Genomic DNA, 13,953 nt, shown 5'->3' on the forward strand with positions numbered 1-13,953 from the left:
AAAATCAAGGGATAAAGCTTTTCCTGCACAGTACCATTTGAGGCTGCACATGAACCAGTAGGATAGAGTAGTTAGGCCGAGTGTTATAGTTGGACTGGGAAGATCGGGATTCAAATACCGGGTAAGCTTGGGCCAGCTACTCTCTCTCTCAGCCTAGCCTATCTCACATCATCTGGCCCTTGAAGTGCTAAGAGGGTAGGGTAAAAATGTAACAGATGGGTGTATATCTCTCACTAAAACTAGTTCATTCAAGAAGGGGTTTAGCCTCATTCTTCCCAGCATGCTGGGGTTTTTTTTGTGTGTGTGTACAGGGAAACTCTGTAATGAGGCATGAAAGTCTTCACTGTCTGGAACAGTCTAGGAAAGGCACTGGCAGGTATATGAAGATGTACTGGATCTGTATAATATATTCAGGCTACAGAAATTTGACTTTTTTGTGCAGAATTTGAGGTTGGTCTCTCTCTCTCTCTCTCTCTCTCTCTCTCTCTCTCTCTCTCTCTCTCTCTCTCTCTCTCTCTCTCTCTCTCTCTCTCTCTCTCTCTCTCTTGGTGCAGAATCCTGAATATTAAGATCCAGGATCTAGAACCACATACTACTTTATTCCGATCAATTATGTCAAATGTAAAACTATCATGAAAGTTATCAAGTATTTTGATACATTTTAGATAAGCAATGAAGTAAGCCAACAAATGCACAGACAGAGTGCCAGGGTAGTCTGTGGGGTGGGGGGGGAGAGACCAGAAAAAAAGGAAGCTTGCTTTGGCCAAGAAGAGCATTTGGACAAAGCAGGCCTTGAAATGCATGGACTGTGGGTTGGATCCCACTATCACATCATCTGGCCCTTGAAGTGCTAAGAGGGTAGGGTAAAAATGTAACAGATGGGTGTATATCTCTCACTAAAACTAGTTCATTCAAGAAGGGGTTTAGCCTCATTCTTCCCAGCATGCTGGGGTTTTTTTTGTGTGTGTGTACAGGGAAACTCTGTAATGAGGCATGAAAGTCTTCACTGTCTGGAACAGTCTAGGAAAGGCACTGGCAGGTATATGAAGATGTACTGGATCTGTATAATATATTCAGGCTACAGAAATTTGACTTTTTTGTGCAGAATTTGAGGTTGGTTTCTCTCTCTCTCTCTCTCTCTCTCTCTCTCTCTCTCTCTCTCTCTCTCTCTCTCTCTCTCTCTCTCTCTCTCTCTCTCTCTCTCTCTCTCTCTCTCTCTCTTGGTGCAGAATCCTGAATATTAAGATCCAGGATCTAGAACCACATACTACTTTATTCCGATCAATTATGTCAAATGTAAAACTATCATGAAAGTTATCAAGTATTTTGATACATTTTAGATAAGCAATGAAGTAAGCCAACAAATGCACAGACAGAGTGCCAGGGTAGTCTGTGGGGTGGGGGGGGAGAGACCAGAAAAAAAGGAAGCTTGCTTTGGCCAAGAAGAGCATTTGGACAAAGCAGGCCTTGAAATGCATGGACTGTGGGTTGGATCCCACTATCCATCAACGGAAGGTGCTGGTGGTCACAAATCTTTCACTCATTCTCCTCCCCTGCAGCAGTCCAACCCCAGGAAAACTGATTCTCAGGATCTGAGGACCTTCATAGAAGAATAGCCACATAAGTCAGGAGGCTGCAGTGGGTGGGGGGAGGAGTGAAATTGCCCTTCCTGGCTCTTCCATCAGTAATGTAGCCATTTTCCCTCTTTTCAACCCTGGTCCTTCTTTAATAGTGTTTTTTTTTCCTTTTCCTTTTTATGCTTTCTCTCCATATTTCAATCCAAAGCCATTGGACAAGTAGCTATGGGTTGCTTGAAACACAGGGTAAGTTAGAGAACTCAGCTTAGTTTAACTTTTAATGAGCAGGGTTGGCATCTCTAGGTTTGGACATTCCTGGAGATTTGGGGATTGATCGTAGGGAGGGCAGGGTATAATGTCTACCTTCCAACAGAGCCATCTCCTCCAGGGGAACGGATCTCTGTAGTGTGGAGATAGTTGTATTGGGGGGGGGGTGTCTCCAGGCCACACCTGGAGGTTGGCAACCTTATTAATAAGTGATTAAGTAAATATTGTAACTGTTTGCTATTTGTTCTTAATGGTTTCTTCACTGTTCTTGTATCTTTTTATGATTTTATGTTCCTCTCATTTTCTTTGAGCATTTATATTGCTGTTAATCATGGACAACACTTGTCCAGTATTGTCCAGTATTAAACGAACAGTTTAATTCATTTCAGGTGGGGAAACTGACTTGGTATTAACCTCTTTCATGGTTCTACAGCATGTGATATCAGTCTAGGGTTGCCAGCTCCAAGCTGGGAAATACCTGGAGATTTTGGCTGTGGAGCATGAGGAGGGTGGGGTTTGGGGAGGGACTTCAATGGAGTAAAATGTCATCGAGTCCACCTTCCAAAGCAGCCATTTTCTCCAGATGAACTGATCTCTGTTGCCTGAAGATCAGTTGTAATCCCAGGAGATCTCCAGCCACTACCAGGAGGTTGGCAACTCTACTTAAACTACTGACTCTGTGTTTTCTCACTGGATCAGTGTGGTCTACTGGGGCAAAATTTGGGCCCAGCTTTCTATTGGCCCCATATCCACTAGTGTTACTCAGCATAGCAAGAAACAGTACCTGCTCCTATAATTGGAGTTGAGGTATTACATGGAAATCTGAGAATTCCCTGAATGTTCGTTAAAAAGAAAAACATTGACTATTCAGCAGTGAAATATTTGGCCCAGATCTGCAGTGTTATCAAAATGAGATATTCACTCTGATAGCACGCACAAAAAAATACAGCTTCCAGTCTCTTTAGACATTTGAACGATCCTTCCTCTTTTAACTAAAAGTGCTGTAAGAAGGAGTAATGAAGAATGAATGAAACAGAAGTTAATAGAAAACCTACGTAACAGCAGGAACTAGACCCTTTGGTCTGTGGGCCAGTAGGCCAAAGGCCAAATCTGCTCTATTACTTTGCTAATTGTGATACAGCTTCCAAGCCAGGGCTAAGTGAACTTCCAGCCAAAGAAATGGGTGGTACCAGGAAAGCAAGAGAACAATCAATTGTTTCCGTGAAATCAACAGTAAACCCTATGGCTGCGGGGATGTAACACTCATCCCATTCTTTATAGACTTACAAAACACCCATGCTGATTCTTTACAGACTTACAAAACACTCATGCTGTTGGAGGACATGTAATTGTTACAAAGCTGACCTCAGGCTTTTAGCATAACCACCATCCTCAGCCCATTAATCCCAGCTGTGGCAGCAGCCTAAAAGTCTATCTGCTTTGAGCTCAGCACATGCTAACAGCAGGCCTTGTGAGAGTGTATTGCAAGGTTAGCACTCTTTTTCAGTAGCGGGCTCGTGTGGCTCAGTCCAGAGAGAAACAGCCAGAGAAGTCCCTTCCATCTCCCATGCTAGGGAAAACCGTTCAGGAGAAAGATGAGCTTATAAATATTGCAAATAAAACAAATGAAATGAAAACCATAAGGGATTCCATTAGAATTAAAAGACAGATATCTCTTCAACTTTGTTTCTGACTGGTGGGCCTGCCTTGGCCCTAGAAAAATAATAATAACCCACATAGCCACCTTGAATGATGTTTGCCATGTTTGGCAAGCGTACGGTTCAACGAAATTCAGCGTAAAGACCCACAGGATGCCCTGCAGGTTGCCACGTTGACTCACAGGTCACATGCCTTACAGTTCAGGTTGCCAACCTCCAGGTGGTGGCTGGAGATCTCTTGTTATTACAATGGATCCAGGCGACAGAGATCAATTCATCTGGGGAAACGGCCACTTTGGAAGGTGGACTCCATGGCATTTTACCCAAATTGAAGTCCCTCCCCTCCCCAAACCCTGCCCTCCTCATGCTCCACCCCCAAAAGTTCACAGTATTTCCCAACTTGGAGCTGGCAACCCTACCCACAATGGTTGAACTTCACAGAGCGAGTACCATTCCAAAAGGCAGTAAAACACAGCCATTTTTAGTTATGCCCTGTTGCTATACATCCAAATAATTGATACAATTGGCTAGAGCAGCATCATAGGCAGCACTGCCCAAGATTCTGAAAGACAACTTTAAGAAATAAGACCTCTTATCATTAATTGAAGCACTGTAAAACGTTTCTTTTTAAAGTATGCCATTAGATGGCAGCAGTTTGATCTTATCTTTCAAGATGTAACACCAACTTCAGGAAACAATACAAATACTTAAAGCATCATGACAGTAATAGTAAAATTACTCACACACACACATACATACATAAGCTCAGAGCTCCCTGATAGGGTCTTTCATGATGAGCTAATATCCAGATATTGGGCATCACTCTAGTTTTTATCCCCAAAATGGGATTATTTGTACACTTCTCTCTTTCTCTGAAAATTGAGAATTCAGAATGTACCCCAAGATACTTCCAGGCCACCCGCAAATATTACATTTGGCCAGGGCTGGCCTGTCTACCAGGCACACCTAGGTGATTTGCCTAGGGCACCAGAGGTGGAGGGGTGCCAACCAGCCAGGTCACCAGCCAGCCAGCCAGCCTGCAGCATCAAGGTCTGCATCAAGTGGATGACCTGGGAGACAAATCGGACCAGTGGACTGTGGACTGGACCTTAGGTCAGTTAGGTGGATAGGGAACTGACTGGAGAACCGCACTCAAAGAGTAATTGTCAATGGCATTTCATCTGAATGGAAGGAGGAGTCCAGTGGGGTGCCACAGGGTTCGGTTCTGGGCCCGGTACTTTTCAGTATTTTTATAAATGATCTGGATGAGGGTGTGGAGGGACTACTCATTAAATTTGCAGATGACACCAAATTAGGAGGAGGAGCAAGCACACCAGAAGACAGAGTTAGAATTCAATGAGATCTGAACATCCTGGAAAAGTGGGTGGATATGAACAAGATGCAATTCAACAAGGATAAGTGCCAAGTTCTACATCTGGGTAACAAAAATGAGGGACATGCATACTGGATGGGGGATACACTTCTGGGTAGCAGTGTGTGTGAACAAGGTCTTGGGGTACAGGTGGACTGTAAGTTAAATATGAGCAGCGAGTGTGACGCAGTGACAAAAAAAGCTAATGTGATCTTGGGGTGCATCAACAGAGGCATAACATCCAAATTGCAAAATGTCATAGTTCTGCGGTACACAGCATTGGTCAGGCCACACCTGGAGTATTGTGTGCAGTTCTGGAGGCCTCACTTCAAAAAGGATGTAAGCAGAATGGAGTGGGTGCAGAGGAGAGCGATGAGGATGATCAGGGGCCTGGAGACCAAGCCCTACGAGGAAAGGCTGAGGGAGTTGGGAATGTTTAGTCTGGAGAAGAAGAGGTTGAGGGGGGACATGATTGCTATAAGTATTTGAAGGGCTGTCACTTCAGGACAGGGCAGGGAGCTGTTCCCGTTGGCAGCAGAGGATAGGACTCGCAATAATGGGTTTAAATTGCAGGCGGAGAGGTACCGGCTGGATATTAGGGAAAAGGTTTTCACTGTAAGAGTTGTTCCACAGTAGAATCAGCTACCTAGGGAGGTGGTGAGCTCCCCCCACTGGCAATCTTTAAGTAGTGGCTGGACAAACACTTGTCAGGGATGCTCTAGGCCACTGGTTCCCAACCGGGGGTCCATGGACCCCCAGGGGTCCCCGAGAACTAAATTAAGGTCCGCGAAACAAAGTTATAAACCCATAATAAATTAATATTTTCAATTAAAAGTTCTCTATTATAAAATATATATATTCAAATATTATTCTAAGTTTAATGTTTAACTAACAGTTATGATTAAAGTTTATTTTCAAATTCTCAGAGTTTTTATTTTGAACCTTGGGGTCCCTGCACCGAACAAAAAAGTCCTAGTGGTCCCAGGTCAAAAAAAGGTCGGGAACCACTGCTCTAGGCTGATCCTACATTGAGCGAGGGGTTGGACTAGATGACCCGTATGGCCCCTTCCAACTCTATGATTCTATGATTTCTAATAGTTTGGATTTTAGGCTGCTTTCACAAGATCGAATAAAACTTTTTAAAAAATCCCTATGTTTAAAAAAATCCGCCAGTGTCACCCTCATCTGCATCATGCATATTCAAAAGTTAACATTGGCTGCATCCTCACCCCCAGGAATCTCCATTTGGCATTCACTGATGCTGCAGAAGCATTCACATGGGCAATGGAGCATATACACAGGAGTTTTCTTCACACTTTCCTCCACCAGCCACCATTTTACTTATAGTTTTCCTTGGGGCCAGCAGAGGGCCTTTTGAGGGCCTTTCTTTAAAAAACTGGCAATTGCTATTGTGCTATAACAATTACCAATATCTTTAAATGGCCCTCAAAAGGGGCCCCCCAATGCTGCAGCAGAGAAAATGCTGGCTGTGAGGGGCTGATGGAAGACAGTGTGGGTGGGACCTTTGAAAATGAGGGTTTTCCCATCCAGACAGTGTGCTGATGTCCTTGGCCTGAGTTCTTTTAAAAAAAATCATAGTAAAGCAAGCTTTGAAAAAGGGTGTAGTGGGGAAAACCTGGAAAGTGGACCATTAGAGGATGATATCATGTGGATGCTCCAAAAAACAGTACTCACGTTTGGTAGCAAAGGTAGAGAAAAAAATCCACATGGAAGCCATTGTTATTACATTTGTAAAAACAGCATGCTTGCAGAAGTTACTGCATGCTAACCTCAACTCTCTGGAGGGACTGTGAATCTGGGGTCATTGTTGGTCACTGTGTAACACCATCATGAGTCAATTCACTGTTGAGAACAGTTAGTGTGTATATATATATATATATATATATATATATATATATATATATATATATATATATATATATATATATATATATATATATATATAGTAGGTTGTAATTAAAATGCCATCTTTTAAGCAAATTGGGATTTATAGTTTTAATTGTATGTTTTTAACTTGTGTGTGTGTGTGTGTGTGTGTGTGTGTGCTAAGTGCCTTCAAGTCACAGCCGACTTATGGCGACCCTTTTTGGGGGGGTTTCATGGCAAGAGGCTAACAAAGATGGTTTGCCAGTGCCTTCCTCTGCACAGCAACCCTGGTATTTCTTGGTGGTCTCCCATCCAAGTATAACCAGGGCCGATGCTGTTTAGCTTCTGAGATGTGACAAAATCAGGCTAGCCTGGGCCATCCAGGTCAGGGCTGTTTTTAACTTACATTGTATATTTTTATAATGTACTGTTGTTGGAAGCTGCTCTGAGCCCAGTTTGACTGGGGAAAGGCAGGGTATAAATCGAATAAAATAAAATAAAAAATAAATAGTGGAAGGGCTATGTTTCTGCTAAAAAATGCTCAGATGCTTTGTTGCTCTGAGGAGAAAAATTATCTTTCGTGATTGTGACAAACTGATGGAGTTTTAGAAAATGTGTTTTGGTGTTTCTTGAATCCAGTCCATAGTAGTTCATGATCCCTCTTTGTCTCTCTGAAAAAAGATCATCAACTACGTCAGCTTTAGAAGCTTTGGTTACATGTTGGGGCTAATGAGGTGAGGGCAACATTGAGCTGGGCACCTCCAACCCCCTCTCCCCACAATAGGTGACCGTTGCTCTGACAGTTTACCGCACCGAGCATCTCTTTGGCAGGCCATGTTCACAGAAGAAGTTGGATGTGATGTGCCCAGCTTCCTTAAGGTGCATGGATGGAAAAGCAGATTTGTCTTACCTTGGACCCTAAATGCCCAGCGGTGTCACAAACCCTTTTGAGAAAGATCAAGGGATCAATAATAAACAACCTATGTGGCAGCTCTCTCATGATCTCTACAAAAAGCCTCCCTGCCTACATTGGCTTAGTCAGCTCAGATGTGAATCTGCCCTGCACTGGGGCCATCTGACCGCCAAACAAGCAAGAATCTACCAAGTGGTGAGAAGTTAATTGTCACAGAGAAGCAACCACCTGGCTTCTCCCGACAGCAACAAAATACCTCACACATGATGAGTGTGCTCGACAAGAGAACTAGGTGCTGCTGTGTTTGAAACAAATGAGGGTTCTTGTCTGCATTCCTAACACAGCCTGAGAGAATTGCGCTCACTGCTGTGTATCTAAGGATTTGACAACTTTTGATATCAGGGATCCTATTCTGTGCACAACCATATGTGTTGAATTTGTTGAAGTTTTTTGCCTGAAGGCATCTATGTCAAAGATCAAAGAAGCTTATGGTAGGAGTATTTATAGCCTCAGCTATATAGCCCAGAATGTATTTTATGAGTACACATATTCATGCATGTTTATTCGCTGAAAACATTTCAGCATACTTTTCCCATTTGTGTGCTGCTGGGTGTACATTAAATAGCATTTAGCTGCCAGTACCGGTTGCTGGAATCCACTCCCACCAATAGTTGCTTGTTTTCCATGAAATTACTTCTGCAAATTGGCATTAAACCCAGCAGGCCACCCTTGGTCTCCAGCAATTGACTTTTAACACTGGCTATGCAGGAATTGTCTTCTGCTGCCACAACTTGCTTTTATGAAGTGAGCTTTTTGAGATTTGGACCCCAGAAGAGGCACCAGAATGTCATAGGTCCTGCAAAGCCTCTCATAGGTCAGCTACTCCTGGCAGATGTCTTCTAACGTAGGTGCTTCAACTGAAGTATTTTTTAACACAACACATAGTTAAATTGTGGAACTCTCTGATCCATGAAATGGTGATGGCTGCCAACTTGGAAGGCTTTAAGAGGGAAGCGGACATATTCATGGAGGATAGGGCTATCCATGGCTACTTGTCAAAGTGGATACTAGTCATGGTGCATACCTATTTTGCTTGTGGGCTTCCTAGAAGCATCCAGGTGGCCACTGTGTGGACAGACTGCTGGACTTGATGGGCCTTGGTCTGATCCAGCATGGCTTTTCTTATGTTCTTAATATGCCAGGGATTTTGCTTCCTACCACTGAACAATGGCTTTGCCCATAAATGTTCCACTGCTGGGCTGAGGCTCCTCCCGAAGGCCAGCTGAACATCTCTGCAATCCATGCTACTGCTACTTTTCTTCACTGAGCTTCTACACAGGTCCTTATTAAATAATAGAAATTCTTTTAGAAGAAGAAGAAGAGTGGGTTTTTATACCCTGCTTTTCTCTACCTTAAAGATAAAGGTCCCCTGTGCAAGCACCGGGTCATTCCTGACCCATGGGGCGACGTCACATCCCGATGTTTCCTAGGCAGACTTTGTTTGCAGGGTGGTTTGCCAGTGCCTTCCCTAGTCATCTTCCCTTTACCCCCAGCAAGCTGGGTACTCATTTCACCGACCTCAGAAGGATGGAAGGCTGAGTCAACCCTGAGCCAGCTACCTGAAACCGACTTCTATCGGGATCGAACTCAGGTCGTGAGCAGAGCTTTTGACTGCAGTACTGCAGCTTACCACTCTGCGCCACGGGGCTTCTCTACCTTAAGGAGTCTCAAAGCAGCTTACAATCTCCATCCCTTCCCCTCCCCACAACAAACACCTTGTGAGGTAGGTGGGGCTGAGAGAGTTCAGAGAGAACTGTGACTGGCCAAAAGTCACGCAGCAGGCTTCATGTGGAGGAGTGGGGAACCAAGCCCAGTTCTCCAGGTTAGAGTCTGCCACTCTTAATTACTACATCACACTGGGTCTTTTATAGCGTCCTTTAAAATAAGTAAGATCGCAAACCAAAAATAAAAGTTAATTCCAAAGTAAACTATTCAATCACATAGTTATATAAAGTGTACCTTATATGACAACTATAAATATATGTGTAAATCATCTGCCTTCATCACAATGTGAAAATGAAATTAAATGTAACCATGTGTAAATTATTGCAATTTTCTCTGTAGTGAAACAGCTGTGATAATACAAGATAACTGGAGGGGATATAAATGGCTTAAATTAGAATTAATTAGTTCTTTGCTAGAATCGTACAGAAGGAGGGCATGATGTGGGCATGTATGTGTGTGCCCCCTTGCCAAGGACACAGCTGCACATGCAGAAGGGGTTCAGTGTTGCATAGGGCTCAGTGGCTCTTGTGTGCACTCTTAGAAACAATGTCAGCAAGAGGCAATCACGTCATTGCTCATCCACAACATGCCAAGAAGATTACTCGGGGACGGAACCAATCAATACGCAGCAATGGCTGCCATGCCATGTTGATGTCATTCTGCCTCTCCACACACAGAAAGCAGGCTACCAGAGACAGCCCTCAGCACCTCCACTGTCAGGAGCCACCCTGGCTCACTAGATCAGAGGAGAGCAACTGATACTTGCATTCATGAGCTCCAGAACTCAGATAAGGTGATGTTTCAGCTAGGATTGATAACAGCCTGGAGAAGGTGCCTCCTGTCACTCTAACAGAGGCTGAATGGGATGTTATTCACCCAGTGCTGTTACTAACCTCCATGCCATGAAAAACGTCAACTGCCCATTTCCACACATTAAAGACTCTATTAAAGGGCAGAACATTCCCTCGCCCTAGGTTGTTGGCAACCCTAGTTTCAGCCAAAATATAACCAGCACAGCTACGAATGATCCCTTTGATAAGGGTAGAACCATGGCCAGAGTGGTGTAGTGGTTAAAAGCGGTGGGCTCTAATCTGGAGAACGGGGTTTGATTTCCCACTCCTCCACATGAGCAGCGGGCTCTAATTTGGTGAACCGGGTTGGTTTCCCCACTCCTACACATGAAGCCTGCTGGGTGACCTTGGGCTAGTCACAGTTCTCTCTGAACTCTCTCAGCCTCACCTACCTCACAAGGTGTCTGTTGGGGGGAAAGGAAGGGGAGGAAATTGTAAGCCAGTTTGAGACTCCTTAAAGGCAGAGAAAATCGGGATATAAAAACCAATTCTTCTTGATATAGTGAAGAAAAGGGCGTGGTTCCATTCACAGCAGCCAGCCAATTCCACAGCCCACTGGTTAGGTATATATTTGGTTTCTATCCCACTTTTGTCCCTACTGGAGACATAAAGCAGCTTACAAAGAAACAAAAAAATATATTTAGACAAACCAAACAACCACAAATCTACAACACAACTCCATCTCCTGACAGAGTAGCCAACAGCTTTGGAGAAAAACGAACTGTCCTTTCAACAGAAGTTTAAGGTGTGAAAATGGGCAGTTGAAGCTGTTCGTGGCATGGAGGTACAGTATAGGAGAAAAGCAGCTCAGAAGTCCTAGGTTCAATCCCTAGATGTAGGTTGTCAGCAGACAGAGCTGGGAACTGCCACATACACCTGAGACAAGGTAGTGCTCTAGATAGGCAGGGTGGCTGGCACATGGATCAATAGCCCTGTTGTCTGACTTCATGCCTTTCATTTTGCCCAGCCCCATCATCCCATGCAGCCATGTCTCCTCAGTGGTCTTTTAGCCGATTGCCAGCATCTGTCACTTTTTCCCAGTTGACCCTATGATCAATCCCCCCCATAACGCAGCCAGGCCCCCGAGCTTATCCAATTTGCAGTAACCTGTGTGTGTGTGGGTCAGGAGACCATTGTGCTTCTAGGCCTTCTCCTTGTTCCTGTGGCACGATAGAGACCCTCAGCCCTGGTCTGATGGGGGCATGGCACTCTGTGCCTCCTCCCACTGTGATCTTCCTCCACTGTGAAGACATTTCAGGTGAGTGGTAAGAAAAGAGTCAGAGATCCCATGCTGCAATAGTCACAAATTTTATTGAGCAACTTCAGTGGCAGTGTGAGCTTTGAAAACACCAGAGAAGAATACATTTACAGTGCTTTTGCGCCTCAGAAGGCTGCATAACAGCCAGAAGTGTAGCTTTCCCCACTGCTGTATCACCAAACTGATGCACCTGTCACACTATTGTCTGTCATGCACAGGAGCCCTGCAAGGACTACAGCTTGCTTTTTAATTGTCACTGCTACCATAGGTTTTGCTTCTGGCCTGCATGGCATTTGAGAGCACAGCTGCCTCTGGGAGTGTTGGGAGATTTACCTAGTTACCTGTGGAGAAATGAGAGAAATAGGATGATAAGTAGTGAAAAATGGGTAAAAGCTTCAACAGATAGTTCAGGTTATAAGGGTCTCATCGGGGTTCACAGGGCCGAATCCAGGGGCTCGCCATGCCCCAGCCCCACTGTCCCACTGGTAAGCCCCCTGATGTCTACAGTTGAAGCCTGCTGGTGAACACTGTGTAGTCACTGCAAAAGTTACAGCTCCTCTAGTCATAGGATGTCACACTGGAATGCTTTCTCCAGGGTGCTGTTCATTCTGCTGCATATGTCCAGGCTCTGATCCTGTAAGCAGTAGAGGGCCAGGAGTCTCTATAGGTGGGGTGGCATCCTGTGCGGTGCTCTCTGACAAAGGGCAGCTAGGCTCTACATGGCTGTCCCTAGTGCATGGTGAGAGCTTACCTGCACTTGGGGGGTCTGCGGTCAACTGAGGGCTCGCTCTTCCCAGCACAGTGTGCACTTTTTTGCTGTCTTTTATGTGGAAAGCTCAGCCCCAACCTGTTGAACACAGAAAGGTTGTTAATCCAGTACACCACAGCCATGGGGTTTGCATGCTCTGCACGCCCACTGCTTTTCTTGTGCAGGGATCCTGCTCTGAAGTAGGGACTCCCATCCCCCATGATTAGCTTACCTTTGTGGGGTGCTTTGTCTTTGCAGCCTCAGCTGCAGCACTGGAGCTGAAATTCCTTGGGGGCATTGGTGTCCAAAGACCTGCGAGAGTGCTGAGGAGACAAATCATATTCATTCCCCCTTGGTTTCTTTTTCCTGGCTGTTGGATGGTCAGAACTCTCACAAGAGGAGGTGTTGGTGGTGGGGAGCTTTGTATAAACAGCGAAGACATGAGAGCGCCATGATGAAGACTCACATTACACTTCTTGATATATGAGATCTGTGCACTCTTCCTGAATCTTATGTTCCTCGTGCATTGATTGGGATCAAGATCCTATCCTTCCTTGTGATGAAGACAAGGGCATAGCAGGTAAAAGTTGGGGGCTAGTCATTTGGGCTCTCCACTGATGTTAAGTGCGAGGGGTTAAAGTTATGCTGCCCCTTTTGTGAAGGCAGAACATTATGCCAATATCTCCTGAGGATACAATTCCATCCACAGACAAAAAGGAACATGGTGACAGCAGCAGCTCTGAACATTAAAACACAGAAGAGTCATCAGTTGTCAGGCACCCTGAGTGGTTAGTACATTTCCCAGGGTGCCGAAACAGCATCCAAAGTGCTCAGGAAGGAAGGTGGAGACCAATAGGGAGGGAAAGGGTGGGGGAGACCTTATTCCTGATTTCCCATCAAATGGTCAAAGCTGCTGCCATCAGGACCACAGCCACAATGTAAGCGTAGGGGAGAAGGAGGGAAGCTGAAAGGAGAGGGGAATGGGTCCTTTTTCTGTCTCAGATATATAATCCAATCTGAAGTAGCATTAGGAGCTGTAATGCTCACCTTTGTACTGAGATTTAGCATTACTAGCTGTCAAAGCTCATACTCTGAGCACAGGGAGTAACCGCCTTGGCATAATCTCCACTTTTCTTCCAGCTGGGAATTCACAAAAGAAGAAGGAGGGCTTGGCTGAAAGCAATGTACTTGTAGAGAGGGGCTGCAGAGAAAGAATCCCAAGGAGCAGGGAGGGTCCACATGTACCCCCTTTTGCAGTTAAAACCATACCCCATACCCCTTTTTGTACATGATTGGCACTTCCATTTGAAGCTACATCTAGTTTGTCCCTAATAGTCACTCCTCATGACCCTATGCATAGGTGCTCCCAATACTATCCATTTTCCCTCTTTGTATTAACTTCCCCCTAGCATGACAGTAATGCTACACCAACATAATTTCTTTCCTGCCACCACAGTATTGGGCTTTGTTGGAGCAAAGGAATTTAGCAGTAATCTTGGCCTTGAGGACAGGGGCACACTGTAAAGCCTGCACCCATTCCGTGGTGCCTTCCGTGGTGACAACTTCCACAGGCATTATCAGAGCAAAAGATGTGAAAACAAATGTTAGCCGGATACCCGTTGAACTGTTTCACCCAG

The 13,953-nt window shown here is 44.9% G+C and overlaps 1 protein-coding gene across 1 annotated transcript in view; it reads right to left on the reverse strand.

Moving 5' to 3' along the window:
* The window catches only part of LOC130494075 (copine-5), a 178,718-nt gene that overhangs the window by 122,763 nt on the left and 42,002 nt on the right, over nt 1-13,953 (reverse strand). The gene's annotated exons all lie outside the window — the stretch shown is intronic.

This window comes from Euleptes europaea, chromosome 2 (genome assembly GCF_029931775.1).
Source record: "Euleptes europaea isolate rEulEur1 chromosome 2, rEulEur1.hap1, whole genome shotgun sequence".
NCBI lineage: Eukaryota > Metazoa > Chordata > Lepidosauria > Squamata > Sphaerodactylidae > Euleptes > Euleptes europaea.